Here is a 22,839-nt window from a genome sequence, read left to right as displayed (position 1 = left end):
ATCACAAACGTGGAATGAATCCGAAGAGCACACAGGTGGCCCTGTCTACGACAGATTGTCGTGCTGGAGATTTTTCCAGACGTGTACCAACAACGATAGGTGCTATTGCATACCACACGGGCGTGCCTTTTGAAAAGAAGTAGGTACAAAATCCGGCCCGCAGTAGTTAAGATCATACTTTTAGGGATCATTTCTATAGTATGCATCGCCATGACTTCAGGTAAAACTGACAGTCTACCAAACCACGAGGACGATAGACAGCCTCTCTTTCTGAGCGCGAAGCCAACCAGGGTGAGTGCCATCTGAGGATAGTAACCCTGGTTCTTGATGACCGTTCCTCTCAGTCACATGTGGCAGAGATGGAGGGAAGAGAGGCATTCTGAGTGGTTTGGCCAACCCCATTTTCATCTGTCTCAATAAATGCCAGTTAGCAAACCTCATATAACGCTCCCTGAGTCTTATAACGCATGGGATATAGTACACAACTGCTCTGACATCTGTCACCAAGGAAGAATTGCAAAACGACAATTCATGGAGGTGTAAAAACAAAGGAAGGTTTAGGCGAGGCTCGAACTCGCGGCCTTCTGCGTGTGAAACACACGTGATAACCACTGCACCACTGAACCTTAGCTGTCATGGCACACGTATTTGTAATGACCTATACCTGTCGCTGACACTGACACAACACAAGACGGGGATATGCTGAGGGCCCACGTACATGTTAAAGGGAGAGAAGTAGGAAAGAATTCATCTGTAACAAGTCCGCTTCACTTGTGGTAGGTTTCAAGTTGAGAAAGAGAGTTGTGCTTATTGCGAAATCTAATGCAACCCCAAGAAAAAAGAAGGTTCCGGCGAGGCTCGAACTCGCGGCCTTCTGCGTGTTAAGCAGACGTGATAACCACTACACCACGGAACCAGTTGCAAACGTTTGGAGAAACAAGCTAAATCTCTTCCAGGTGATATAGCTTGAGCATATTCTTCTCTGCTACTTCATTTCCTTACATTAATAAGGTTTGAACATATCCAAAAACACAACTTTGCACAATGGAATCATGAGTCGGAGCTTATATAAAGAGGATTTGGGTGGGTGGGCGGGGGGTGGGGCTAATTAAGGTGTAATGATGTGCGATCACACCAAGTCTCCTTCTGGTTCTTCCAACTTGGATGTTGACACTGGAGCAGTCACAGTCACAATCATACCCACGGTCAATGGGAGATAACCACCAATACGCTGTAATCACAAAACAATTTACATTGACAAAACACTTGATCAGTTGAGATTTCCTGTACTCTATGTGCTTTTTTCAGTTAATCACAAACGTGGAATGAATCCGAAGAGCACACAGGTGGCCCTGTCTACGACAGATTGTCGTGCTGGAGATTTTTCCAGACGTGTACCAACAACGATAGGTGCTATTGCATACCACACGGGTGTGCCTTTTGAAAAGAAGTAGGTACAAAATCCGGCCCGCAGTAGTTAAGATCATACTTTTAGGGATCATTTCTATAGTATGCATCGCCATGACTTCAGGTAAAACTGACAGTCTACCAAACCACGAGGACGATAGACAGCCTCTCTTTCTGAGCGCGAAGCCAACCAGGGTGAGTGCCATCTGAGGATAGTAACCCTGGTTCTTGATGACCGTTCCTCTCAGTCACATGTGGCAGAGATGGAGGGAAGAGAGGCATTCTGAGTGGTTTGGCCAACCCCATTTTCATCTGTCTCAATAAATGCCAGTTAGCAAACCTCATATAACGCTCCCTGAGTCTTATAACGCATGGGATATAGTACACAACTGCTCTGACATCTGTCACCAAGGAAGAATTGCAAAACGACAATTCATGGAGGTGTAAAAACAAAGGAAGGTTTAGGCGAGGCTCGAACTCGCGGCCTTCTGCGTGTGAAGCACACGTGATAACCACTGCACCACTGAACCTTAGCTGTCATGGCACACGTATTTGTAATGACCTATACCTGTCGCTGACACTGACACAACACAAGACGGGGATATGCTGAGGGCCCACGTACATGTTAAAGGGAGAGAAGTAGGAAAGAATTCATCTGTAACAAGTCCGCTTCACTTGTGGTAGGTTTCAAGTTGAGAAAGAGAGTTGTGCTTATTGCGAAATCTAATGCAACCCCAAGAAAAAAGAAGGTTCCGGCGAGGCTCGAACTCGCGGCCTTCTGCGTGTTAAGCAGACGTGATAACCACTACACCACGGAACCAGTTGCAAACGTTTGGAGAAACAAGCTAAATCTCTTCCAGGTGATATAGCTTGAGCATATTCTTCTCTGCTACTTCATTTCCTTACATTAATAAGGTTTGAACATATCCAAAAACACAACTTTGCACAATGGAATCATGAGTCGGAGCTTATATAAAGAGGATTTGGGTGGGTGGGCGGGGGGTGGGGCTAATTAAGGTGTAATGATGTGCGATCACACCAAGTCTCCTTCTGGTTCTTCCAACTTGGATGTTGACACTGGAGCAGTCACAGTCACAATCATACCCACGGTCAATGGGAGATAACCACCAATACGCTGTAATCACAAAACAATTTACATTGACAAAACACTTGATCAGTTGAGATTTCCTGTACTCTATGTGCTTTTTTCAGTTAATCACAAACGTGGAATGAATCCGAAGAGCACACAGGTGGCCCTGTCTACGACAGATTGTCGTGCTGGAGATTTTTCCAGACGTGTACCAACAACAATAGGTGCTATTGCATACCACACGGGTGTGCCTTTTGAAAAGAAGTAGGTACAAAATCCGGCCCGCAGTAGTTAAGATCATACTTTTAGGGATCATTTCTATAGTATGCATCGCCATGACTTCAGGTAAAACTGACAGTCTACCAAACCACGAGGACGATAGACAGCCTCTCTTTCTGAGCGCGAAGCCAACCAGGGTGAGTGCCATCTGAGGATAGTAACCCTGGTTCTTGATGACCGTTCCTCTCAGTCACATGTGGCAGAGATGGAGGGAAGAGAGGCATTCTGAGTGGTTTGGCCAACCCCATTTTCATCTGTCTCAATAAATGCCAGTTAGCAAACCTCATATAACGCTCCCTGAGTCTTATAACGCATGGGATATAGTACACAACTGCTCTGACATCTGTCACCAAGGAAGAATTGCAAAACGACAATTCATGGAGGTGTAAAAACAAAGGAAGGTTTAGGCGAGGCTCGAACTCGCGGCCTTCTGCGTGTGAAGCACACGTGATAACCACTGCACCACTGAACCTTAGCTGTCATGGCACACGTATTTGTAATGACCTATACCTGTCGCTGACACTGACACAACACAAGACGGGGATATGCTGAGGGCCCACGTACATGTTAAAGGGAGAGAAGTAGGAAAGAATTCATCTGTAACAAGTCCGCTTCACTTGTGGTAGGTTTCAAGTTGAGAAAGAGAGTTGTGCTTATTGCGAAATCTAATGCAACCCCAAGAAAAAAGAAGGTTCCGGCGAGGCTCGAACTCGCGGCCTTCTGCGTGTTAAGCAGACGTGATAACCACTACACCACGGAACCAGTTGCAAACGTTTGGAGAAACAAGCTAAATCTCTTCCAGGTGATATAGCTTGAGCATATTCTTCTCTGCTACTTCATTTCCTTACATTAATAAGGTTTGAACATATCCAAAAACACAACTTTGCACAATGGAATCATGAGTCGGAGCTTATATAAAGAGGATTTGGGTGGGTGGGCGGGGGGTGGGGCTAATTAAGGTGTAATGATGTGCGATCACACCAAGTCTCCTTCTGGTTCTTCCAACTTGGATGTTGACACTGGAGCAGTCACAGTCACAATCATACCCACGGTCAATGGGAGATAACCACCAATACGCTGTAATCACAAAACAATTTACATTGACAAAACACTTGATCAGTTGAGATTGCCTGTACTCTATGTGCTTTTTTCAGTTAATCACAAACGTGGAATGAATCCGAAGAGCACACAGGTGGCCCTGTCTACGACAGATTGTCGTGCTGGAGATTTTTCCAGACGTGTACCAACAACGATAGGTGCTATTGCATACCACACGGGCGTGCCTTTTGAAAAGAAGTAGGTACAAAATCCGGCCCGCAGTAGTTAAGATCATACTTTTAGGGATCATTTCTATAGTATGCATCGCCATGACTTCAGGTAAAACTGACAGTCTACCAAACCACGAGGACGATAGACAGCCTCTCTTTCTGAGCGCGAAGCCAACCAGGGTGAGTGCCATCTGAGGATAGTAACCCTGGTTCTTGATGACCGTTCCTCTCAGTCACATGTGGCAGAGATGGAGGGAAGAGAGGCATTCTGAGTGGTTTGGCCAACCCCATTTTCATCTGTCTCAATAAATGCCAGTTAGCAAACCTCATATAACGCTCCCTGAGTCTTATAACGCATGGGATGTAGTACACAACTGCTCTGACATCTGTCACCAAGGAAGAATTGCAAAACGACAATTCATGGAGGTGTAAAAACAAAGGAAGGTTCAGGCGAGGCTCGAACTCGCGGCCTTCTGCGTGTGAAGCACACGTGATAACCACTGCACCACTGAACCTTAGCTGTCATGGCACACGTATTTGTAATGACCTATACCTGTCGCTGACACTGACACAACACAAGACGGGGATATGCTGAGGGCCCACGTACATGTTAAAGGGAGAGAAGTAGGAAAGAATTCATCTGTAACAAGTCCGCTTCACTTGTGGTAGGTTTCAAGTTGAGAAAGAGAGTTGTGCTTATTGTGAAATCTAATGCAACCCCAAGAAAAAAGAAGGTTCCGGCGAGGCTCGAACTCGCGGCCTTCTGCGTGTTAAGCAGACGTGATAACCACTACACCACTGAACCAGTTGCAAACGTTTGGAGAAACAAGCTAAATCTCTTCCAGGTGATATAGCTTGAGCATATTCTTCTCTGCTACTTCATTTCCTTACATTAATAAGGTTTGAACATATCCAAAAACACAACTTTGCACAATGGAATCATGAGTCGGAGCTTATATAAAGAGGATTTGGGTGGGTGGGCGGGGGGTGGGGCTAATTAAGGTGTAATGATGTGCGATCACGCCAAGTCTCCTTCTGGTTCTTCCAACTTGGATGTTGACACTGGAGCAGTCACAGTCACAATCATACCCACGGTCAATGGGAGATAACCACCAATACGCTGTAATCACAAAACAATTTACATTGACAAAACACTTGATCAGTTGAGATTTCCTGTACTCTATGTGCTTTTTTCAGTTAATCACAAACGTGGAATGAATCCGAAGAGCACACAGGTGGCCCTGTCTACGACAGATTGTCGTGCTGGAGATTTTTCCAGACGTGTACCAACAACGATAGGTGCTATTGCATACCACACGGGCGTGCCTTTTGAAAAGAAGTAGGTACAAAATCCGGCCCGCAGTAGTTAAGATCATACTTTTAGGGATCATTTCTATAGTATGCATCGCCATGACTTCAGGTAAAACTGACAGTCTCTCTTTCTGAGCGCGAAGCCAACCAGGGTGAGTGCCATCTGAGGATAGTAACCCTGGTTCTTGATGACCGTTCCTCTCAGTCACATGTGGCAGAGATGGAGGGAAGAGAGGCATTCTGAGTGGTTTGGCCAACCCCATTTTCATCTGTCTCAATAAATGCCAGTTAGCAAACCTCATATAACGCTCCCTGAGTCTTATAACGCATTGGATATAGTACACAACTGCTCTGACATCTGTCACCAAGGAAGAATTGCAAAACGACAATTCATGGAGGTGTAAAAACAAAGGAAGGTTCAGGCGAGGCTCGAACTCGCGGCCTTCTGCGTGTGAAGCACACGTGATAACCACTGCACCACTGAACCTTAGCTGTCATGGCACACGTATTTGTAATGACCTATACCTGTCGCTGACACTGACACAACACAAGACGGGGATATGCTGAGGGCCCACGTACATGTTAAAGGGAGAGAAGTAGGAAAGAATTCATCTGTAACAAGTCCGCTTCACTTGTGGTAGGTTTCAAGTTGAGAAAGAGAGTTGTGCTTATTGTGAAATCTAATGCAACCCCAAGAAAAAAGAAGGTTCCGGCGAGGCTCGAACTCGCGGCCTTCTGCGTGTTAAGCAGACGTGATAACCACTACACCACGGAACCAGTTGCAAACGTTTGGAGAAACTAGCTAAATCTCTTCCAGGTGATATAGCTTGAGCATATTCTTCTCTGCTACTTCATTTCCTTACATTAATAAGGTTTGAACATATCCAAAAACACAACTTTGCACAATGGAATCATGAGTCGGAGCTTATATAAAGAGGATTTGGGTGGGTGGGTGGGGATGGGGCTAATTAAGGTGTAATGATGTGCGATCACGCCAAGTCTCCTTCTGGTTCTTCCAACTTGGATGTTGACACTGGAGCAGTCAGTCACAATCATACCCACGGTCAATGGGAGATAACCACCAATACGCTGTAATCACAAAACAATTTACATTGACAAAACACTTGATCAGTTGAGATTGCCTGTACTCTATGTGCTTTTTTCAGTTAATCACAAACGTGGAATGAATCCGAAGAGCACACAGGTGGCCCTGTCTATGACAGATTGTCGTGCTGGAGATTTTTCCAGACGTGTACCAACAACGATAGGTGCTATTGCATACCACACGGGCGTGCCTTTTGAAAAGAAGTAGGTACAAAATCCGGCCCGCAGTAGTTAAGATCATACTTTTAGGGATCATTTCTATAGTATGCATCGCCATGACTTCAGGTAAAACTGACAGTCTACCAAACCACGAGGACGATAGACAGCCTCTCTTTCTGAGCGCGAAGCCAACCAGGGTGAGTGCCATCTGAGGATAGTAACCCTGGTTCTTGATGACCGTTCCTCTCAGTCACATGTGGCAGAGATGGAGGGAAGAGAGGCATTCTGAGTGGTTTGGCCAACCCCATTTTCATCTGTCTCAATAAATGCCAGTTAGCAAACCTCATATAACGCTCCCTGAGTCTTATAACGCATGGGATATAGTACACAACTGCTCTGACATCTGTCACCAAGGAAGAATTGCAAAACGACAATTCATGGAGGTGTAAAAACAAAGGAAGGTTTAGGCGAGGCTCGAACTCGCGGCCTTCTGCGTGTGAAGCACACGTGATAACCACTGCACCACTGAACCTTAGCTGTCATGGCACACGTATTTGTAATGACCTATACCTGTCGCTGACACTGACACAACACAAGACGGGGATATGCTGAGGGCCCACGTACATGTTAAAGGGAGAGAAGTAGGAAAGAATTCATCTGTAACAAGTCCGCTTCACTTGTGGTAGGTTTCAAGTTGAGAAAGAGAGTTGTGCTTATTGCGAAATCTAATGCAACCCCAAGAAAAAAGAAGGTTCCGGCGAGGCTCGAACTCGCGGCCTTCTGCGTGTTAAGCAGACGTGATAACCACTACACCACGGAACCAGTTGCAAACGTTTGGAGAAACAAGCTAAATCTCTTCCAGGTGATATAGCTTGAGCATATTCTTCTCTGCTACTTCATTTCCTTACATTAATAAGGTTTGAACATATCCAAAAACACAACTTTGCACAATGGAATCATGAGTCGGAGCTTATATAAAGAGGATTTGGGTGGGTGGGCGGGGGGTGGGGCTAATTAAGGTGTAATGATGTGCGATCACACCAAGTCTCCTTCTGGTTCTTCCAACTTGGATGTTGACACTGGAGCAGTCACAGTCACAATCATACCCACGGTCAATGGGAGATAACCACCAATACGCTGTAATCACAAAACAATTTACATTGACAAAACACTTGATCAGTTGAGATTTCCTGTACTCTATGTGCTTTTTTCAGTTAATCACAAACGTGGAATGAATCCGAAGAGCACACAGGTGGCCCTGTCTACGACAGATTGTCGTGCTGGAGATTTTTCCAGACGTGTACCAACAACGATAGGTGCTATTGCATACCACACGGGCGTGCCTTTTGAAAAGAAGTAGGTACAAAATCCGGCCCGCAGTAGTTAAGATCATACTTTTAGGGATCATTTCTATAGTATGCATCGCCATGACTTCAGGTAAAACTGACAGTCTACCAAACCACGAGGACGATAGACAGCCTCTCTTTCTGAGCGCGAAGCCAACCAGGGTGAGTGCCATCTGAGGATAGTAACCCTGGTTCTTGATGACCGTTCCTCTCAGTCACATGTGGCAGAGATGGAGGGAAGAGAGGCATTCTGAGTGGTTTGGCCAACCCCATTTTCATCTGTCTCAATAAATGCCAGTTAGCAAACCTCATATAACGCTCCCTGAGTCTTATAACGCATTGGATATAGTACACAACTGCTCTGACATCTGTCACCAAGGAAGAATTGCAAAACGACAATTCATGGAGGTGTAAAAACAAAGGAAGGTTCAGGCGAGGCTCGAACTCGCGGCCTTCTGCGTGTGAAGCACACGTGATAACCACTGCACCACTGAACCTTAGCTGTCATGGCACACGTATTTGTAATGACCTATACCTGTCGCTGACACTGACACAACACAAGACGGGGATATGCTGAGGGCCCACGTACATGTTAAAGGGAGAGAAGTAGGAAAGAATTCATCTGTAACAAGTCCGCTTCACTTGTGGTAGGTTTCAAGTTGAGAAAGAGAGTTGTGCTTATTGTGAAATCTAATGCAACCCCAAGAAAAAAGAAGGTTCCGGCGAGGCTCGAACTCGCGGCCTTCTGCGTGTTAAGCAGACGTGATAACCACTACACCACTGAACCAGTTGCAAACGTTTGGAGAAACTAGCTAAATCTCTTCCAGGTGATATAGCTTGAGCATATTCTTCTCTGCTACTTCATTTCCTTACATTAATAAGGTTTGAACATATCCAAAAACACAACTTTGCACAATGGAATCATGAGTCGGAGCTTATATAAAGAGGATTTGGGTGGGTGGGTGGGGATGGGGCTAATTAAGGTGTAATGATGTGCGATCACGCCAAGTCTCCTTCTGGTTCTTCCAACTTGGATGTTGACACTGGAGCAGTCAGTCACAATCATACCCACGGTCAATGGGAGATAACCACCAATACGCTGTAATCACAAAACAATTTACATTGACAAAACACTTGATCAGTTGAGATTGCCTGTACTCTATGTGCTTTTTTCAGTTAATCACAAACGTGGAATGAATCCGAAGAGCACACAGGTGGCCCTGTCTACGACAGATTGTCGTGCTGGAGATTTTTCCAGACGTGTACCAACAACGATAGGTGCTATTGCATACCACACGGGCGTGCCTTTTGAAAAGAAGTAGGTACAAAATCCGGCCCGCAGTAGTTAAGATCATACTTTTAGGGATCATTTCTATAGTATGCATCGCCATGACTTCAGGTAAAACTGACAGTCTACCAAACCACGAGGACGATAGACAGCCTCTCTTTCTGAGCGCGAAGCCAACCAGGGTGAGTGCCATCTGAGGATAGTAACCCTGGTTCTTGATGACCGTTCCTCTCAGTCACATGTGGCAGAGATGGAGGGAAGAGAGGCATTCTGAGTGGTTTGGCCAACCCCATTTTCATCTGTCTCAATAAATGCCAGTTAGCAAACCTCATATAACGCTCCCTGAGTCTTATAACGCATGGGATATAGTACACAACTGCTCTGACATCTGTCACCAAGGAAGAATTGCAAAACGACAATTCATGGAGGTGTAAAAACAAAGGAAGGTTTAGGCGAGGCTCGAACTCGCGGCCTTCTGCGTGTGAAGCACACGTGATAACCACTGCACCACTGAACCTTAGCTGTCATGGCACACGTATTTGTAATGACCTATACCTGTCGCTGACACTGACACAACACAAGACGGGGATATGCTGAGGGCCCACGTACATGTTAAAGGGAGAGAAGTAGGAAAGAATTCATCTGTAACAAGTCCGCTTCACTTGTGGTAGGTTTCAAGTTGAGAAAGAGAGTTGTGCTTATTGCGAAATCTAATGCAACCCCAAGAAAAAAGAAGGTTCCGGCGAGGCTCGAACTCGCGGCCTTCTGCGTGTTAAGCAGACGTGATAACCACTACACCACGGAACCAGTTGCAAACGTTTGGAGAAACAAGCTAAATCTCTTCCAGGTGATATAGCTTGAGCATATTCTTCTCTGCTACTTCATTTCCTTACATTAATAAGGTTTGAACATATCCAAAAACACAACTTTGCACAGTGGAATCATGAGTCGGAGCTTATATAAAGAGGATTTGGGTGGGTGGGCGGGGGGTGGGGCTAATTAAGGTGTAATGATGTGCGATCACACCAAGTCTCCTTCTGGTTCTTCCAACTTGGATGTTGACACTGGAGCAGTCACAGTCACAATCATACCCACGGTCAATGGGAGATAACCACCAATACGCTGTAATCACAAAACAATTTACATTGACAAAACACTTGATCAGTTGAGATTTCCTGTACTCTATGTGCTTTTTTCAGTTAATCACAAACGTGGAATGAATCCGAAGAGCACACAGGTGGCCCTGTCTACGACAGATTGTCGTGCTGGAGATTTTTCCAGACGTGTACCAACAACGATAGGTGCTATTGCATACCACACGGGCGTGCCTTTTGAAAAGAAGTAGGTACAAAATCCGGCCCGCAGTAGTTAAGATCATACTTTTAGGGATCATTTCTATAGTATGCATCGCCATGACTTCAGGTAAAACTGACAGTCTACCAAACCACGAGGACGATAGACAGCCTCTCTTTCTGAGCGCGAAGCCAACCAGGGTGAGTGCCATCTGAGGATAGTAACCCTGGTTCTTGATGACCGTTCCTCTCAGTCACATGTGGCAGAGATGGAGGGAAGAGAGGCATTCTGAGTGGTTTGGCCAACCCCATTTTCATCTGTCTCAATAAATGCCAGTTAGCAAACCTCATATAACGCTCCCTGAGTCTTATAACGCATGGGATATAGTACACAACTGCTCTGACATCTGTCACCAAGGAAGAATTGCAAAACGACAATTCATGGAGGTGTAAAAACAAAGGAAGGTTTAGGCGAGGCTCGAACTCGCGGCCTTCTGCGTGTGAAGCACACGTGATAACCACTGCACCACTGAACCTTAGCTGTCATGGCACACGTATTTGTAATGACCTATACCTGTCGCTGACACTGACACAACACAAGACGGGGATATGCTGAGGGCCCACGTACATGTTAAAGGGAGAGAAGTAGGAAAGAATTCATCTGTAACAAGTCCGCTTCACTTGTGGTAGGTTTCAAGTTGAGAAAGAGAGTTGTGCTTATTGCGAAATCTAATGCAACCCCAAGAAAAAAGAAGGTTCCGGCGAGGCTCGAACTCGCGGCCTTCTGCGTGTTAAGCAGACGTGATAACCACTACACCACGGAACCAGTTGCAAACGTTTGGAGAAACAAGCTAAATCTCTTCCAGGTGATATAGCTTGAGCATATTCTTCTCTGCTACTTCATTTCCTTACATTAATAAGGTTTGAACATATCCAAAAACACAACTTTGCACAATGGAATCATGAGTCGGAGCTTATATAAAGAGGATTTGGGTGGGTGGGCGGGGGGTGGGGCTAATTAAGGTGTAATGATGTGCGATCACACCAAGTCTCCTTCTGGTTCTTCCAACTTGGATGTTGACACTGGAGCAGTCACAGTCACAATCATACCCACGGTCAATGGGAGATAACCACCAATACGCTGTAATCACAAAACAATTTACATTGACAAAACACTTGATCAGTTGAGATTGCCTGTACTCTATGTGCTTTTTTCAGTTAATCACAAACGTGGAATGAATCCGAAGAGCACACAGGTGGCCCTGTCTACGACAGATTGTCGTGCTGGAGATTTTTCCAGACGTGTACCAACAACGATAGGTGCTATTGCATACCACACGGGCGTGCCTTTTGAAAAGAAGTAGGTACAAAATCCGGCCCGCAGTAGTTAAGATCATACTTTTAGGGATCATTTCTATAGTATGCATCGCCATGACTTCAGGTAAAACTGACAGTCTACCAAACCACGAGGACGATAGACAGCCTCTCTTTCTGAGCGCGAAGCCAACCAGGGTGAGTGCCATCTGAGGATAGTAACCCTGGTTCTTGATGACCGTTCCTCTCAGTCACATGTGGCAGAGATGGAGGGAAGAGAGGCATTCTGAGTGGTTTGGCCAACCCCATTTTCATCTGTCTCAATAAATGCCAGTTAGCAAACCTCATATAACGCTCCCTGAGTCTTATAACGCATGGGATGTAGTACACAACTGCTCTGACATCTGTCACCAAGGAAGAATTGCAAAACGACAATTCATGGAGGTGTAAAAACAAAGGAAGGTTCAGGCGAGGCTCGAACTCGCGGCCTTCTGCGTGTGAAGCAGACGTGATAACCACTGCACCACTGAACCTTAGCTGTCATGGCACACGTATTTGTAATGACCTATACCTGTCGCTGACACTGACACAACACAAGACGGGGATATGCTGAGGGCCCACGTACATGTTAAAGGGAGAGAAGTAGGAAAGAATTCATCTGTAACAAGTCCGCTTCACTTGTGGTAGGTTTCAAGTTGAGAAAGAGAGTTGTGCTTATTGCGAAATCTAATGCAACCCCAAGAAAAAAGAAGGTTCCGGCGAGGCTCGAACTCGCGGCCTTCTGCGTGTTAAGCAGACGTGATAACCACTACACCACGGAACCAGTTGCAAACGTTTGGAGAAACAAGCTAAATCTCTTCCAGGTGATATAGCTTGAGCATATTCTTCTCTGCTACTTCATTTCCTTACATTAATAAGGTTTGAACATATCCAAAAACACAACTTTGCACAATGGAATCATGAGTCGGAGCTTATATAAAGAGGATTTGGGTGGGTGGGTGGGGGGTGGGGCTAATTAAGGTGTAATGATGTGCGATCACACCAAGTCTCCTTCTGGTTCTTCCAACTTGGATGTTGACACTGGAGCAGTCACAGTCACAATCATACCCACGGTCAATGGGAGATAACCACCAATACGCTGTAATCACAAAACAATTTACATTGACAAAACACTTGATCAGTTGAGATTTCCTGTACTCTATGTGCTTTTTTCAGTTAATCACAAACGTGGAATGAATCCGAAGAGCACACAGGTGGCCCTGTCTACGACAGATTGTCGTGCTGGAGATTTTTCCAGACGTGTACCAACAACGATAGGTGCTATTGCATACCACACGGGCGTGCCTTTTGAAAAGAAGTAGGTACAAAATCCGGCCCGCAGTAGTTAAGATCATACTTTTAGGGATCATTTCTATAGTATGCATCGCCATGACTTCAGGTAAAACTGACAGTCTACCAAACCACGAGGACGATAGACAGCCTCTCTTTCTGAGCGCGAAGCCAACCAGGGTGAGTGCCATCTGAGGATAGTAACCCTGGTTCTTGATGACCGTTCCTCTCAGTCACATGTGGCAGAGATGGAGGGAAGAGAGGCATTCTGAGTGGTTTGGCCAACCCCATTTTCATCTGTCTCAATAAATGCCAGTTAGCAAACCTCATATAACGCTCCCTGAGTCTTATAACGCATTGGATATAGTACACAACTGCTCTGACATATGTCACCAAGGAAGAATTGCAAAACGACAATTCATGGAGGTGTAAAAACAAAGGAAGGTTCAGGCGAGGCTCGAACTCGCGGCCTTCTGCGTGTGAAGCAGACGTGATAACCACTACACCACTGAACCTTAGCTGTCATGGCACACGTATTTGTAATGACCTATACCTGTCGCTGACACTGACACAACACAAGACGGGGATATGCTGAGGGCCCACGTACATGTTAAAGGGAGAGAAGTAGGAAAGAATTCATCTGTAACAAGTCCGCTTCACTTGTGGTAGGTTTCAAGTTGAGAAAGAGAGTTGTGCTTATTGCGAAATCTAATGCAACCCCAAGAAAAAAGAAGGTTCCAGCGAGACTCGAACTCGCGGCCTTCTGCGTGTTAAGCAGACGTGATAACCACTACACCACGGAACCAGTTGCAAACGTTTGGAGAAACAAGCTAAATCTCTTCCAGGTGATATAGCTTGAGCATATTCTTCTCTGCTACTTCATTTCCTTACATTAATAAGGTTTGAACATATCCAAAAACACAACTTTGCACAATGGAATCATGAGTCGGAGCTTATATAAAGAGGATTTGGGTGGGTGGGTGGGGGGTGGGGCTAATTAAGGTGTAATGATGTGCGATCACACCAAGTCTCCTTCTGGTTCTTCCAACTTGGATGTTGACACAGGAGCAGTCACAGTCACAATTATACCCACGGTCAATGGGAGATAACCACCAATACGCTGTAATCACAAAACAATTTACATTGACAAAACACTTGATCAGTTGAGATTGCCTGTACTCTATGTGCTTTTTTCAGTTAATCACAAACGTGGAATGAATCCCTAGAGCACACAGGTGGCCCTGTCTGCGACAGATTGTCGTGCTGGAGATTTTTCCAGACGTGTACCAACAACGATAGGTGCTATTGCATACCACACGGGCGTGCCTTTTGAAAAGAGGTAGGTACAAAATCCGGCCTGCAGTAGTTAAGATCACACTTTTAGGGATCATTTCTTTAGTATGTATCGCCATGACTTCAGGTAAAACTGACAGTCTCTCTTTCTGAGCGCGAAGCCAACCAGGGTGAGTGCCATCTGAGGTTAGTAACCCTGGTTCTTGATGACCGTTCCTCTCAGTCACATGTGGCAGAGATGGAGGGAAGAGAGGCATTCTGAGTGCTTTGTCCAACCCCATTTCATCTGTCTCAATAAATGCCAGTTAGCAAACCTCATATAACGCTCCCTGAGTCTTATAACGCATGGGATATAGTACACAACTGCTCTGACATCTGTCACCAAGGACGAATTGCAAAACGACAATTCATGGAGGTGTAAAAACAAAGGAAGGTTTAGGCGAGGCTCGAACTCGCGGCCTTCTGCGTGTGAAGCAGACGTGATAACCACTGCACCACTGAACCTTAGCTGTCATGGCACACGTATTTGTAATGACCTATACCTGTCGCTGACACTGACACAACACAAGACGGGGATATGCTGAGGGCCCACGTACATGTTAAAGGGAGAGAAGTAGGAAAGAATTCATCTGTAACAAGTCCGCTTCACTTGTGGTAGGTTTCAAGTTGAGAAAGAGAGTTGTGCTTATTGCGAAATCTAATGCAACCCCAAGAAAGAAGAAGGTTCCGGCGAGACTCGAACTCGCGGCCTTCTGCGTGTTAAGCAGACGTGATAACCACTACACCACGGAACCAGTTGCAAACGTTTGGAGAAACAAGCTAAATCTCTTCCAGGTGATATAGCTTGAGCATATTCTTCTCTGCTACTTCATTTCCTTACATTAATAAGGTTTGAACATATCCAAAAACACAACTTTGCACAATGGAATCATGAGTCGGAGCTTATATAAAGAGGATTTGGGTGGGTGGGCGGGGGGTGGGGCTAATTAAGGTGTAATGATGTGCGATCACACCAAGTCTCCTTCTGGTTCTTCCAACTTGGATGTTGACACTGGAGCAGTCACAGTCACAATCATACCCACGGTCAATGGGAGATAACCACCAATACGCTGTAATCACAAAACAATTTACATTGACAAAACACTTGATCAGTTGAGATTTCCTGTACTCTATGTGCTTTTTTCAGTTAATCACAAACGTGGAATGAATCCGAAGAGCACACAGGTGGCCCTGTCTACGACAGATTGTCGTGCTGGAGATTTTTCCAGACGTGTACCAACAACGATAGGTGCTATTGCATACCACACGGGCGTGCCTTTTGAAAAGAAGTAGGTACAAAATCCGGCCCGCAGTAGTTAAGATCATACTTTTAGGGATCATTTCTATAGTATGCATCGCCATGACTTCAGGTAAAACTGACAGTCTACCAAACCACGAGGACGATAGACAGCCTCTCTTTCTGAGCGCGAAGCCAACCAGGGTGAGTGCCATCTGAGGATAGTAACCCTGGTTCTTGATGACCGTTCCTCTCAGTCACATGTGGCAGAGATGGAGGGAAGAGAGGCATTCTGAGTGGTTTGGCCAACCCCATTTTCATCTGTCTCAATAAATGCCAGTTAGCAAACCTCATATAACGCTCCCTGAGTCTTATAACGCATGGGATATAGTACACAACTGCTCTGACATCTGTCACCAAGGAAGAATTGCAAAACGACAATTCATGGAGGTGTAAAAACAAAGGAAGGTTCAGGCGAGGCTCGAACTCGCGGCCTTCTGCGTGTGAAGCAGACGTGATAACCACTGCACCACTGAACCTTAGCTGTCATGGCACACGTATTTGTAATGACCTATACCTGTCGCTGACACTGACACAACACAAGACGGGGATATGCTGAGGGCCCACGTACATGTTAAAGGGAGAGAAGTAGGAAAGAATTCATCTGTAACAAGTCCGCTTCACTTGTGGTAGGTTTCAAGTTGAGAAAGAGAGTTGTGCTTATTGCGAAATCTAATGCAACCCCAAGAAAAAAGAAGGTTCCGGCGAGGCTCGAACTCGCGGCCTTCTGCGTGTTAAGCAGACGTGATAACCACTACACCACGGAACCAGTTGCAAACGTTTGGAGAAACAAGCTAAATCTCTTCCAGGTGATATAGCTTGAGCATATTCTTCTCTGCTACTTCATTTCCTTACATTAATAAGGTTTGAACATATCCAAAAACACAACTTTGCACAATGGAATCATGAGTCGGAGCTTATATAAAGAGGATTTGGGTGGGTGGGTGGGGGGTGGGGCTAATTAAGGTGTAATGATGTGCGATCACACCAAGTCTCCTTCTGGTTCTTCCAACTTGGATGTTGACACTGGAGCAGTCACAGTCACAATCATACCCACGGTCAATGGGAGATAACCACCAATACGCTGTAATCACAAAACAATTTACATTGACAAAACACTTGATCAGTTGAGATTGCCTGTACTCTATGTGCTTTTTTCAGTTAATCACAAACGTGGAATGAATCCGAAGAGCACACAGGTGGCCCTGTCTACGACAGATTGTCGTGCTGGAGATTTTTCCAGACGTGTACCAACAACGATAGGTGCTATTGCATACCACACGGGCGTGCCTTTTGAAAAGAAGTAGGTACAAAATCCGGCCCGCAGTAGTTAAGATCATACTTTTAGGGATCATTTCTATAGTATGCATCGCCATGACTTCAGGTAAAACTGACAGTCTACCAAACCACGAGGACGATAGACAGCCTCTCTTTCTGAGCGCGAAGCCAACCAGGGTGAGTGCCATCTGAGGATAGTAACCCTGGTTCTTGATGACCGTTCCTCTCAGTCACATGTGGCAGAGATGGAGGGAAGAGAGGCATTCTGAGTGGTTTGGCCAACCCCATTTTCATCTGTCTCAATAAATGCCAGTTAGCAAACCTCATATAACGCTCCCTGAGTCTTATAACGCATGGGATATAGTACACAACTGCTCTGACATCTGTCACCAAGGAAGAATTGCAAAACGACAATTCATGGAGGTGTAAAAACAAAGGAAGGTTTAGGCGAGGCTCGAACTCGCGGCCTTCTGCGTGTGAAGCACACGTGATAACCACTGCACCACTGAACCTTAGCTGTCATGGCACACGTATTTGTAATGACCTATACCTGTCGCTGACACTGACACAACACAAGCCGGGGATATGCTGAGGGCCCACGTACATGTTAAAGGGAGAGAAGTAGGAAAGAATTCATCTGTAACAAGTCCGCTTCACTTGTGGTAGGTTTCAAGTTGAGAAAGAGAGTTGTGCTTATTGCGAAATCTAATGCAACCCCAAGAAAAAAGAAGGTTCCAGCGAGGCTCGAACTCGCGGCCTTCTGCGTGTTAAGCAGACGTGATAACCACTACACCACGGAACCAGTTGCAAACGTTTGGAGAAACAAGCTAAATCTCTTCCAGGTGATATAGCTTGAGCATATTCTTCTCTGCTACTTCATTTCCTTACATTAATAAGGTTTGAACATATCCAAAAACACAACTTTGCACAATGGAATCATGAGTCGGAGCTTATATAAAGAGGATTTGGGTGGGTGGGTGGGGGGTGGGGCTAATTAAGGTGTAATGATGTGCGATCACACCAAGTCTCCTTCTGGTTCTTCCAACTTGGATGTTGACACTGGAGCAGTCACAGTCACAATCATACCCACGGTCAATGGGAGATAACCACCAATACGCTGTAATCACAAAACAATTTACATTGACAAAACACTTGATCAGTTGAGATTTCCTGTACTCTATGTGCTTTTTTCAGTTAATCACAAACGTGGAATGAATCCGAAGAGCACACAGGTGGCCCTGTCTACGACAGATTGTCGTGCTGGAGATTTTTCCAGACGTGTACCAACAACGATAGGTGCTATTGCATACCACACGGGCGTGCCTTTTGAAAAGAAGTAGGTACAAAATCCGGCCCGCAGTAGTTAAGATCATACTTTTAGGGATCATTTCTATAGTATGCATCGCCATGACTTCAGGTAAAACTGACAGTCTACCAAACCACGAGGACGATAGACAGCCTCTCTTTCTGAGCGCGAAGCCAACCAGGGTGAGTGCCATCTCAGGTTACTAACCCTGGTTCTTGATGACCGTTCCTCTCAGTCACATGTGGCAGAGATGGAGGGAAGAGAGGCATTCTGAGTGGTTTGGCCAACCCCATTTTCATCTGTCTCAATAAATGCCAGTTAGCAAACCTCATATAACGCTCCCTGAGTCTTATAACGCATGGGATATAGTACACAACTGCTCTGACATCTGTCACCAAGGAAGAATTGCAAAACGACAATTCATGGAGGTGTAAAAACAAAGGAAGGTTCAGGCGAGGCTCGAACTCGCGGCCTTCTGCGTGTGAAGCAGACGTGATAACCACTACACCACTGAACCTTAGCTGTCATGGCACACGTATTTGTAATGACCTATACCTGTCGCTGACACTGACACAACACAAGCCGGGGTTGTGTACATGTTAAAGGGAGAGAAGTAGGAAAGAATTAATCTGTAACAAGCCCGCTTCACTTGTGGCAGGTTTCAAGTTGAGAAAGAGAGTTGTGCTTATTGCAAAATATAACTCCAACAAAAAATAAGGTTCCGGCGAGGACACATTGGATACAGTACACAACTGCTCTGAGATCTGTCAGCAAGAAAGAATGCCAAAATGACAATTCATGGCCGTGCGAAAAGAATGAAGATTCAGGCGAGCCTTGAACTCTCGGCCCTCTGCGTATTAAGCAGAGGTGATAACCACTACACCACGGAACCACTTGCAAGCAGTTGGAGAAACAAGCTAAATCTCTTTCAGGTGATGAGGAATCACACCAAGTCTCCGTCTGTTTCTTTCAACTTGGATGTTAACACTGGTGCAGTCACAGTCACAATCATACCCACGGCCAATTCGAGATAACCACCAATACGCTGTAATCACAAAACAATTTACATTGACAAAACACTTGATCAGTTGAGATTGCCTGTACTCTGTTTGTTCTTTTCAGTTAATCACAAACGTGGAATGAATCCGAAGAGCACACAGGTGGCCCTGTCTACGACAGATTGTCGTGCTGGAGATTTTTCCAGACGTGTACCAACAATGATAGGTGCTATTGCATACCACACGGGCGTGCCTTTTGAAAAGAAGTAGGTACAAAATCCGGCCCTCAGTACTTAAGATCATACTTTTAGGGATCATTCTATGGTATGCATCGCCATGTCTTCAGGTAAAACTGACAGTCTACCAACCCACGAGGAGCGAGAAGCCAACCAGGGAGAGTGCCACCTCAAGCTAGTAACCCTTTTGGTAGGATTCGCATCCAATATACACCTACTTAACCTTTAGCCTGCTGAATAAATTGTAAAGAGGGTGGGTGATTTCAAACAGATGGTGTGCCAATAAAAACGTGACAAGGGAACCAATATTTTGAACATTAATTATAGACAGAAAAATAAACATAACTATAAAAAAAATTCCAAATGTTTCCAAACACACAGGGGTTAAGGCCGACACGAACTTAAAAATTGTAAATATTCGTAAAGTTCCCTGAATTACGTGATGGTAGGTGGAATACGTTTTGTATCAGGAATCTGTTTAAATCGTGAAATCAGCCCTTGTTGCTTCCATCCATCAATTCTCCAATATCTCCAATATAGCTGAGTTAAAATTCATATTTTTTCATTGGATGGCACCTACGCGAAGGGAAATTATGAACTGTAACAGGAATATATTGTACGAAAATTGTCGTCAAAATACATTTGTATTTTCGATGTCATAGTGCCATATGTTCAAATGACTATAATTAGTTTGATTTAACGTGTCATGCCATAAACAATACAGGACATGACAAACGACAATTAAGGACGCTACAACTCAAATTTCAGTGGTTTGGTTCCATATATTCCATGTTCGAGCAGATTTACCCGCCTCGTACTGCAAGCAGACGTATCAAAATCAAACATGGCGCGCTTCGCTGTACACGATTTAAAATGTTGTTATTTAATCCTCAGTAAAGTTGCTATTTCTATCGTTTATGTGTTATCTATCGAAAGCAGATAATCTCCTTAGTCGATGGGTGTTAGATTTGACATAATCACTTTATTAGAACGATACATAAACGATAGGAAAGATGTTCACGACACCGTTCCGGCAAAAGTTGCCGGATGTGATGTCACTCACGGGGAGACGTCAACCGATTCATTCCTTGATTACAGAAAATACGTAGGTATGTTTGTAGCACTGTAATTCGTTTATATCTTTTAGAATACACAAAACATATAATTATGATAAACCATAATGGATAACGATATGGCCCAGGCGATAAAATTCGCACATTTCTATACCAGTTTCACCTTCAATGCTCCCGTGACCCGGATTTGTATATGTCAACACGAAAAGGAAGTTCGTCAGTATCATTTGTTTGAAGATGTATTAGACGAAATACCGCATGTTGATCACTCTAAAGACGCCCATAGGAATATCATTGATTATAGATAATAATGTTAAGGAGACAATTGCACAATATTTTGAATTATATTCTGCCCCAAAGAAGTAACATTTTCATACCGAACGGCATGACGACCCAAGGTGACCAGCTGTCGACAGGTGCGCGATAGAAGCAGAATGTGTTTGAATGGATTTCTATACATGTTGGCGTAATATGACACAACATTTGAACAATTAAATATTGTTGACTAATATGTTTCAGATAAATATGTATGTCCTACATACAATTGAATAAGTACTAAAATAAATAATTACAGAATAAATTCACCAACTGACGGACTGTTCATAACTTATTGCTGTGGGGAGATAATGATTTACATGGAGGAGGATGAACAATGTGACTGTCCCGATCCTATGATTTACATACCAAATAAGTGACACTCCTGCCCCAGTTCCCAATTTTTAAACATAACTTTAGGTACTAAATGTAAAAAGTTTGATTACATCTGTATCCCCAGTACATGTGCACAAAACTGATGACCTTTCTTCCTCCTCAGTACAAAATTGGTGACGCCCCTTTCCCTCTTACAAATAAATATCTCTCGCTCTCACATATACGCGCGCGTGCACACACACACACTCACACTCACACACACACACACACACACACACACACACACACTCACACACACACACACACTCACATCCATATTATGAACAGTCCCTAAACATATGTACATTCTTTTTGCATGAAATTGTTTTTGGTGTTTGTTTTCACAGCAACAACAACGACAAAGGTAGTAACAGGTACTGGACATTTTGACTGATATTTTTAATCATGGAGACCTGGGTAGCACTGGATTTTATAATTTATTAAGGTATGGTACCTTTCAAAGCATGGTACAGGGCACATGTGAACATTACAGCTCTTGCAAATGAATGTGGTCTGATGTCTTTTGGCACCTCTGAACGAAAAAACCACACAATCATTGCACGAGATCTTACCTTTCGGAGTTTTATCCTGGGTCTTACCTGGGAAATGGCGAGCTGTTAGTCTAGCAGGACGCTCCAGGTTGGTTGCAGGACGTCGAGATCGTGCTCTTCCCTGTCGCTCGTAACCCTCCAGGCACCTGGTTGCAAAGACCAGTTTGAACTTTTCAGAACGTACTCTCTTACCTGGGTTTGCAGCTTTGAAGATTATCAGAGCATTACTAAATGAAACTTCCATCAGGTACAAAAACACCTTCTTCCGCCACTTACACCACCTCGTACGTCAAACCATGTGGTCTCCCTCCCTCCTGTCTCCCTGTGTATATTCCACATGTACCCAGTCCTTCTGTCTGCCAGACCCCAAGACTTGATACCCCACTTATGTGGCTTATTTGATATACTGCAGCAAACCTGTTCGTCCCTTGTAAGGAATCATACTCTCGTCCACTGATACCTCCCTGTCTGGGTGGAAGTGCCTCTGCCATCCTGGAACAAGAATTTTCATGAGTTGTCTTATTTTGAAAAGTTTGTCATGTCTTGGGTCCTCTTTGGGGAAATCTTTGGCATTGTCATTTAAGTGAAAACACATAAGTATCTGAATAAATCTATCCCTTGCCATGATAGCTTTGAACCCTTTACATTCGAGTAGTGGGTCACTTGACCAGTAAGATTCATACGATGGTTTCTTTGACAAACCCATCACTAAAAGTATAGAAATGAAAGCCCTCATTTCGGAGGTATCAACCGGTTTCCAATTCTTAGTACGTGGATGTACCTTCAACGTTTCCATCGTTTCAGCTATAAATTGTGCTGCATACCTGTTCGTTTCAGTAACAAGCAAGTCAAACACTTCACCATTGAAAAAGAGAGAAAAAGCATCATACT

The 22,839-nt window shown here is 44.6% G+C and overlaps 41 non-coding genes and 3 pseudogenes across 41 annotated transcripts; 16 read left to right on the top strand and 28 right to left on the bottom strand.

The window, feature by feature from the left end:
* The first annotated feature begins 168 nt into the window (after positions 1–168).
* On the top strand, positions 169–388 carry LOC137274966 (small nucleolar RNA U3). Its single transcript, XR_010956297.1, has one exon. It is a non-coding gene; the product is annotated as a small nucleolar RNA U3 (small nucleolar RNA).
* Positions 389–843: 455 nt separating this feature from the next.
* Trnav-aac (transfer RNA valine (anticodon AAC)) lies at positions 844–916 on the bottom strand. Its single transcript has one exon. It is a non-coding gene; the product is annotated as a tRNA-Val (tRNA).
* A 563-nt stretch (positions 917–1,479) lies between these two features.
* Positions 1,480–1,699, top strand: LOC137274963 (small nucleolar RNA U3). The gene has a single exon (XR_010956295.1). It is a non-coding gene; the product is annotated as a small nucleolar RNA U3 (small nucleolar RNA).
* A 165-nt stretch (positions 1,700–1,864) lies between these two features.
* On the bottom strand, positions 1,865–1,937 carry Trnav-cac (transfer RNA valine (anticodon CAC)). Its single transcript has one exon. It is a non-coding gene; the product is annotated as a tRNA-Val (tRNA).
* A 217-nt stretch (positions 1,938–2,154) lies between these two features.
* Trnav-aac (transfer RNA valine (anticodon AAC)) lies at positions 2,155–2,227 on the bottom strand. The gene has a single exon. It is a non-coding gene; the product is annotated as a tRNA-Val (tRNA).
* Positions 2,228–2,790: 563 nt separating this feature from the next.
* LOC137274962 (small nucleolar RNA U3) lies at positions 2,791–3,010 on the top strand. Its single transcript, XR_010956294.1, has one exon. It is a non-coding gene; the product is annotated as a small nucleolar RNA U3 (small nucleolar RNA).
* A 165-nt stretch (positions 3,011–3,175) lies between these two features.
* Positions 3,176–3,248, bottom strand: Trnav-cac (transfer RNA valine (anticodon CAC)). The gene has a single exon. It is a non-coding gene; the product is annotated as a tRNA-Val (tRNA).
* Positions 3,249–3,465: 217 nt separating this feature from the next.
* On the bottom strand, positions 3,466–3,538 carry Trnav-aac (transfer RNA valine (anticodon AAC)). The gene has a single exon. It is a non-coding gene; the product is annotated as a tRNA-Val (tRNA).
* Positions 3,539–4,101: 563 nt separating this feature from the next.
* On the top strand, positions 4,102–4,321 carry LOC137274961 (small nucleolar RNA U3). The gene has a single exon (XR_010956293.1). It is a non-coding gene; the product is annotated as a small nucleolar RNA U3 (small nucleolar RNA).
* A 165-nt stretch (positions 4,322–4,486) lies between these two features.
* On the bottom strand, positions 4,487–4,559 carry Trnav-cac (transfer RNA valine (anticodon CAC)). Its single transcript has one exon. It is a non-coding gene; the product is annotated as a tRNA-Val (tRNA).
* Positions 4,560–4,776: 217 nt separating this feature from the next.
* Positions 4,777–4,849, bottom strand: Trnav-aac (transfer RNA valine (anticodon AAC)). The gene has a single exon. It is a non-coding gene; the product is annotated as a tRNA-Val (tRNA).
* Positions 4,850–5,412: 563 nt separating this feature from the next.
* On the top strand, positions 5,413–5,599 carry LOC137275238 (small nucleolar RNA U3; annotated as a pseudogene).
* Positions 5,600–5,769: 170 nt separating this feature from the next.
* On the bottom strand, positions 5,770–5,842 carry Trnav-cac (transfer RNA valine (anticodon CAC)). Its single transcript has one exon. It is a non-coding gene; the product is annotated as a tRNA-Val (tRNA).
* Positions 5,843–6,059: 217 nt separating this feature from the next.
* Trnav-aac (transfer RNA valine (anticodon AAC)) lies at positions 6,060–6,132 on the bottom strand. The gene has a single exon. It is a non-coding gene; the product is annotated as a tRNA-Val (tRNA).
* A 560-nt stretch (positions 6,133–6,692) lies between these two features.
* LOC137274960 (small nucleolar RNA U3) lies at positions 6,693–6,912 on the top strand. The gene has a single exon (XR_010956292.1). It is a non-coding gene; the product is annotated as a small nucleolar RNA U3 (small nucleolar RNA).
* A 165-nt stretch (positions 6,913–7,077) lies between these two features.
* Positions 7,078–7,150, bottom strand: Trnav-cac (transfer RNA valine (anticodon CAC)). Its single transcript has one exon. It is a non-coding gene; the product is annotated as a tRNA-Val (tRNA).
* Positions 7,151–7,367: 217 nt separating this feature from the next.
* Positions 7,368–7,440, bottom strand: Trnav-aac (transfer RNA valine (anticodon AAC)). The gene has a single exon. It is a non-coding gene; the product is annotated as a tRNA-Val (tRNA).
* Positions 7,441–8,003: 563 nt separating this feature from the next.
* Positions 8,004–8,223, top strand: LOC137274959 (small nucleolar RNA U3). The gene has a single exon (XR_010956291.1). It is a non-coding gene; the product is annotated as a small nucleolar RNA U3 (small nucleolar RNA).
* A 165-nt stretch (positions 8,224–8,388) lies between these two features.
* Positions 8,389–8,461, bottom strand: Trnav-cac (transfer RNA valine (anticodon CAC)). The gene has a single exon. It is a non-coding gene; the product is annotated as a tRNA-Val (tRNA).
* A 217-nt stretch (positions 8,462–8,678) lies between these two features.
* Trnav-aac (transfer RNA valine (anticodon AAC)) lies at positions 8,679–8,751 on the bottom strand. The gene has a single exon. It is a non-coding gene; the product is annotated as a tRNA-Val (tRNA).
* A 560-nt stretch (positions 8,752–9,311) lies between these two features.
* LOC137274958 (small nucleolar RNA U3) lies at positions 9,312–9,531 on the top strand. The gene has a single exon (XR_010956290.1). It is a non-coding gene; the product is annotated as a small nucleolar RNA U3 (small nucleolar RNA).
* Positions 9,532–9,696: 165 nt separating this feature from the next.
* Positions 9,697–9,769, bottom strand: Trnav-cac (transfer RNA valine (anticodon CAC)). The gene has a single exon. It is a non-coding gene; the product is annotated as a tRNA-Val (tRNA).
* Positions 9,770–9,986: 217 nt separating this feature from the next.
* Trnav-aac (transfer RNA valine (anticodon AAC)) lies at positions 9,987–10,059 on the bottom strand. Its single transcript has one exon. It is a non-coding gene; the product is annotated as a tRNA-Val (tRNA).
* A 563-nt stretch (positions 10,060–10,622) lies between these two features.
* LOC137274957 (small nucleolar RNA U3) lies at positions 10,623–10,842 on the top strand. The gene has a single exon (XR_010956289.1). It is a non-coding gene; the product is annotated as a small nucleolar RNA U3 (small nucleolar RNA).
* Positions 10,843–11,007: 165 nt separating this feature from the next.
* On the bottom strand, positions 11,008–11,080 carry Trnav-cac (transfer RNA valine (anticodon CAC)). Its single transcript has one exon. It is a non-coding gene; the product is annotated as a tRNA-Val (tRNA).
* A 217-nt stretch (positions 11,081–11,297) lies between these two features.
* On the bottom strand, positions 11,298–11,370 carry Trnav-aac (transfer RNA valine (anticodon AAC)). The gene has a single exon. It is a non-coding gene; the product is annotated as a tRNA-Val (tRNA).
* Positions 11,371–11,933: 563 nt separating this feature from the next.
* LOC137274956 (small nucleolar RNA U3) lies at positions 11,934–12,153 on the top strand. The gene has a single exon (XR_010956288.1). It is a non-coding gene; the product is annotated as a small nucleolar RNA U3 (small nucleolar RNA).
* A 165-nt stretch (positions 12,154–12,318) lies between these two features.
* Trnav-cac (transfer RNA valine (anticodon CAC)) lies at positions 12,319–12,391 on the bottom strand. The gene has a single exon. It is a non-coding gene; the product is annotated as a tRNA-Val (tRNA).
* Positions 12,392–12,608: 217 nt separating this feature from the next.
* Positions 12,609–12,681, bottom strand: Trnav-aac (transfer RNA valine (anticodon AAC)). The gene has a single exon. It is a non-coding gene; the product is annotated as a tRNA-Val (tRNA).
* Positions 12,682–13,244: 563 nt separating this feature from the next.
* Positions 13,245–13,464, top strand: LOC137274955 (small nucleolar RNA U3). The gene has a single exon (XR_010956287.1). It is a non-coding gene; the product is annotated as a small nucleolar RNA U3 (small nucleolar RNA).
* A 165-nt stretch (positions 13,465–13,629) lies between these two features.
* Trnav-cac (transfer RNA valine (anticodon CAC)) lies at positions 13,630–13,702 on the bottom strand. The gene has a single exon. It is a non-coding gene; the product is annotated as a tRNA-Val (tRNA).
* Positions 13,703–13,919: 217 nt separating this feature from the next.
* Trnav-aac (transfer RNA valine (anticodon AAC)) lies at positions 13,920–13,992 on the bottom strand. Its single transcript has one exon. It is a non-coding gene; the product is annotated as a tRNA-Val (tRNA).
* A 563-nt stretch (positions 13,993–14,555) lies between these two features.
* On the top strand, positions 14,556–14,742 carry LOC137275240 (small nucleolar RNA U3; annotated as a pseudogene).
* A 169-nt stretch (positions 14,743–14,911) lies between these two features.
* Trnav-cac (transfer RNA valine (anticodon CAC)) lies at positions 14,912–14,984 on the bottom strand. The gene has a single exon. It is a non-coding gene; the product is annotated as a tRNA-Val (tRNA).
* A 217-nt stretch (positions 14,985–15,201) lies between these two features.
* Trnav-aac (transfer RNA valine (anticodon AAC)) lies at positions 15,202–15,274 on the bottom strand. The gene has a single exon. It is a non-coding gene; the product is annotated as a tRNA-Val (tRNA).
* A 563-nt stretch (positions 15,275–15,837) lies between these two features.
* On the top strand, positions 15,838–16,057 carry LOC137274954 (small nucleolar RNA U3). Its single transcript, XR_010956286.1, has one exon. It is a non-coding gene; the product is annotated as a small nucleolar RNA U3 (small nucleolar RNA).
* Positions 16,058–16,222: 165 nt separating this feature from the next.
* On the bottom strand, positions 16,223–16,295 carry Trnav-cac (transfer RNA valine (anticodon CAC)). The gene has a single exon. It is a non-coding gene; the product is annotated as a tRNA-Val (tRNA).
* Positions 16,296–16,512: 217 nt separating this feature from the next.
* Positions 16,513–16,585, bottom strand: Trnav-aac (transfer RNA valine (anticodon AAC)). Its single transcript has one exon. It is a non-coding gene; the product is annotated as a tRNA-Val (tRNA).
* Positions 16,586–17,148: 563 nt separating this feature from the next.
* Positions 17,149–17,368, top strand: LOC137274952 (small nucleolar RNA U3). Its single transcript, XR_010956284.1, has one exon. It is a non-coding gene; the product is annotated as a small nucleolar RNA U3 (small nucleolar RNA).
* A 165-nt stretch (positions 17,369–17,533) lies between these two features.
* On the bottom strand, positions 17,534–17,606 carry Trnav-cac (transfer RNA valine (anticodon CAC)). The gene has a single exon. It is a non-coding gene; the product is annotated as a tRNA-Val (tRNA).
* Positions 17,607–17,823: 217 nt separating this feature from the next.
* Positions 17,824–17,896, bottom strand: Trnav-aac (transfer RNA valine (anticodon AAC)). The gene has a single exon. It is a non-coding gene; the product is annotated as a tRNA-Val (tRNA).
* Positions 17,897–18,459: 563 nt separating this feature from the next.
* LOC137274951 (small nucleolar RNA U3) lies at positions 18,460–18,679 on the top strand. Its single transcript, XR_010956283.1, has one exon. It is a non-coding gene; the product is annotated as a small nucleolar RNA U3 (small nucleolar RNA).
* A 165-nt stretch (positions 18,680–18,844) lies between these two features.
* Positions 18,845–18,917, bottom strand: Trnav-cac (transfer RNA valine (anticodon CAC)). The gene has a single exon. It is a non-coding gene; the product is annotated as a tRNA-Val (tRNA).
* Positions 18,918–19,693: 776 nt separating this feature from the next.
* LOC137275244 (small nucleolar RNA U3) lies at positions 19,694–19,892 on the top strand (annotated as a pseudogene).
* The last annotated feature ends 2,947 nt before the right edge of the window (positions 19,893–22,839 follow it).

This window comes from Haliotis asinina, chromosome 2 (assembly GCF_037392515.1).
Source record: "Haliotis asinina isolate JCU_RB_2024 chromosome 2, JCU_Hal_asi_v2, whole genome shotgun sequence".
In the NCBI taxonomy this organism is placed as follows: Eukaryota; Metazoa; Mollusca; class Gastropoda; order Lepetellida; family Haliotidae; genus Haliotis; species Haliotis asinina.
Note: the sequence above shows the minus strand (reverse complement) of the source record. Positions and strands in the feature narration are given on the sequence as shown.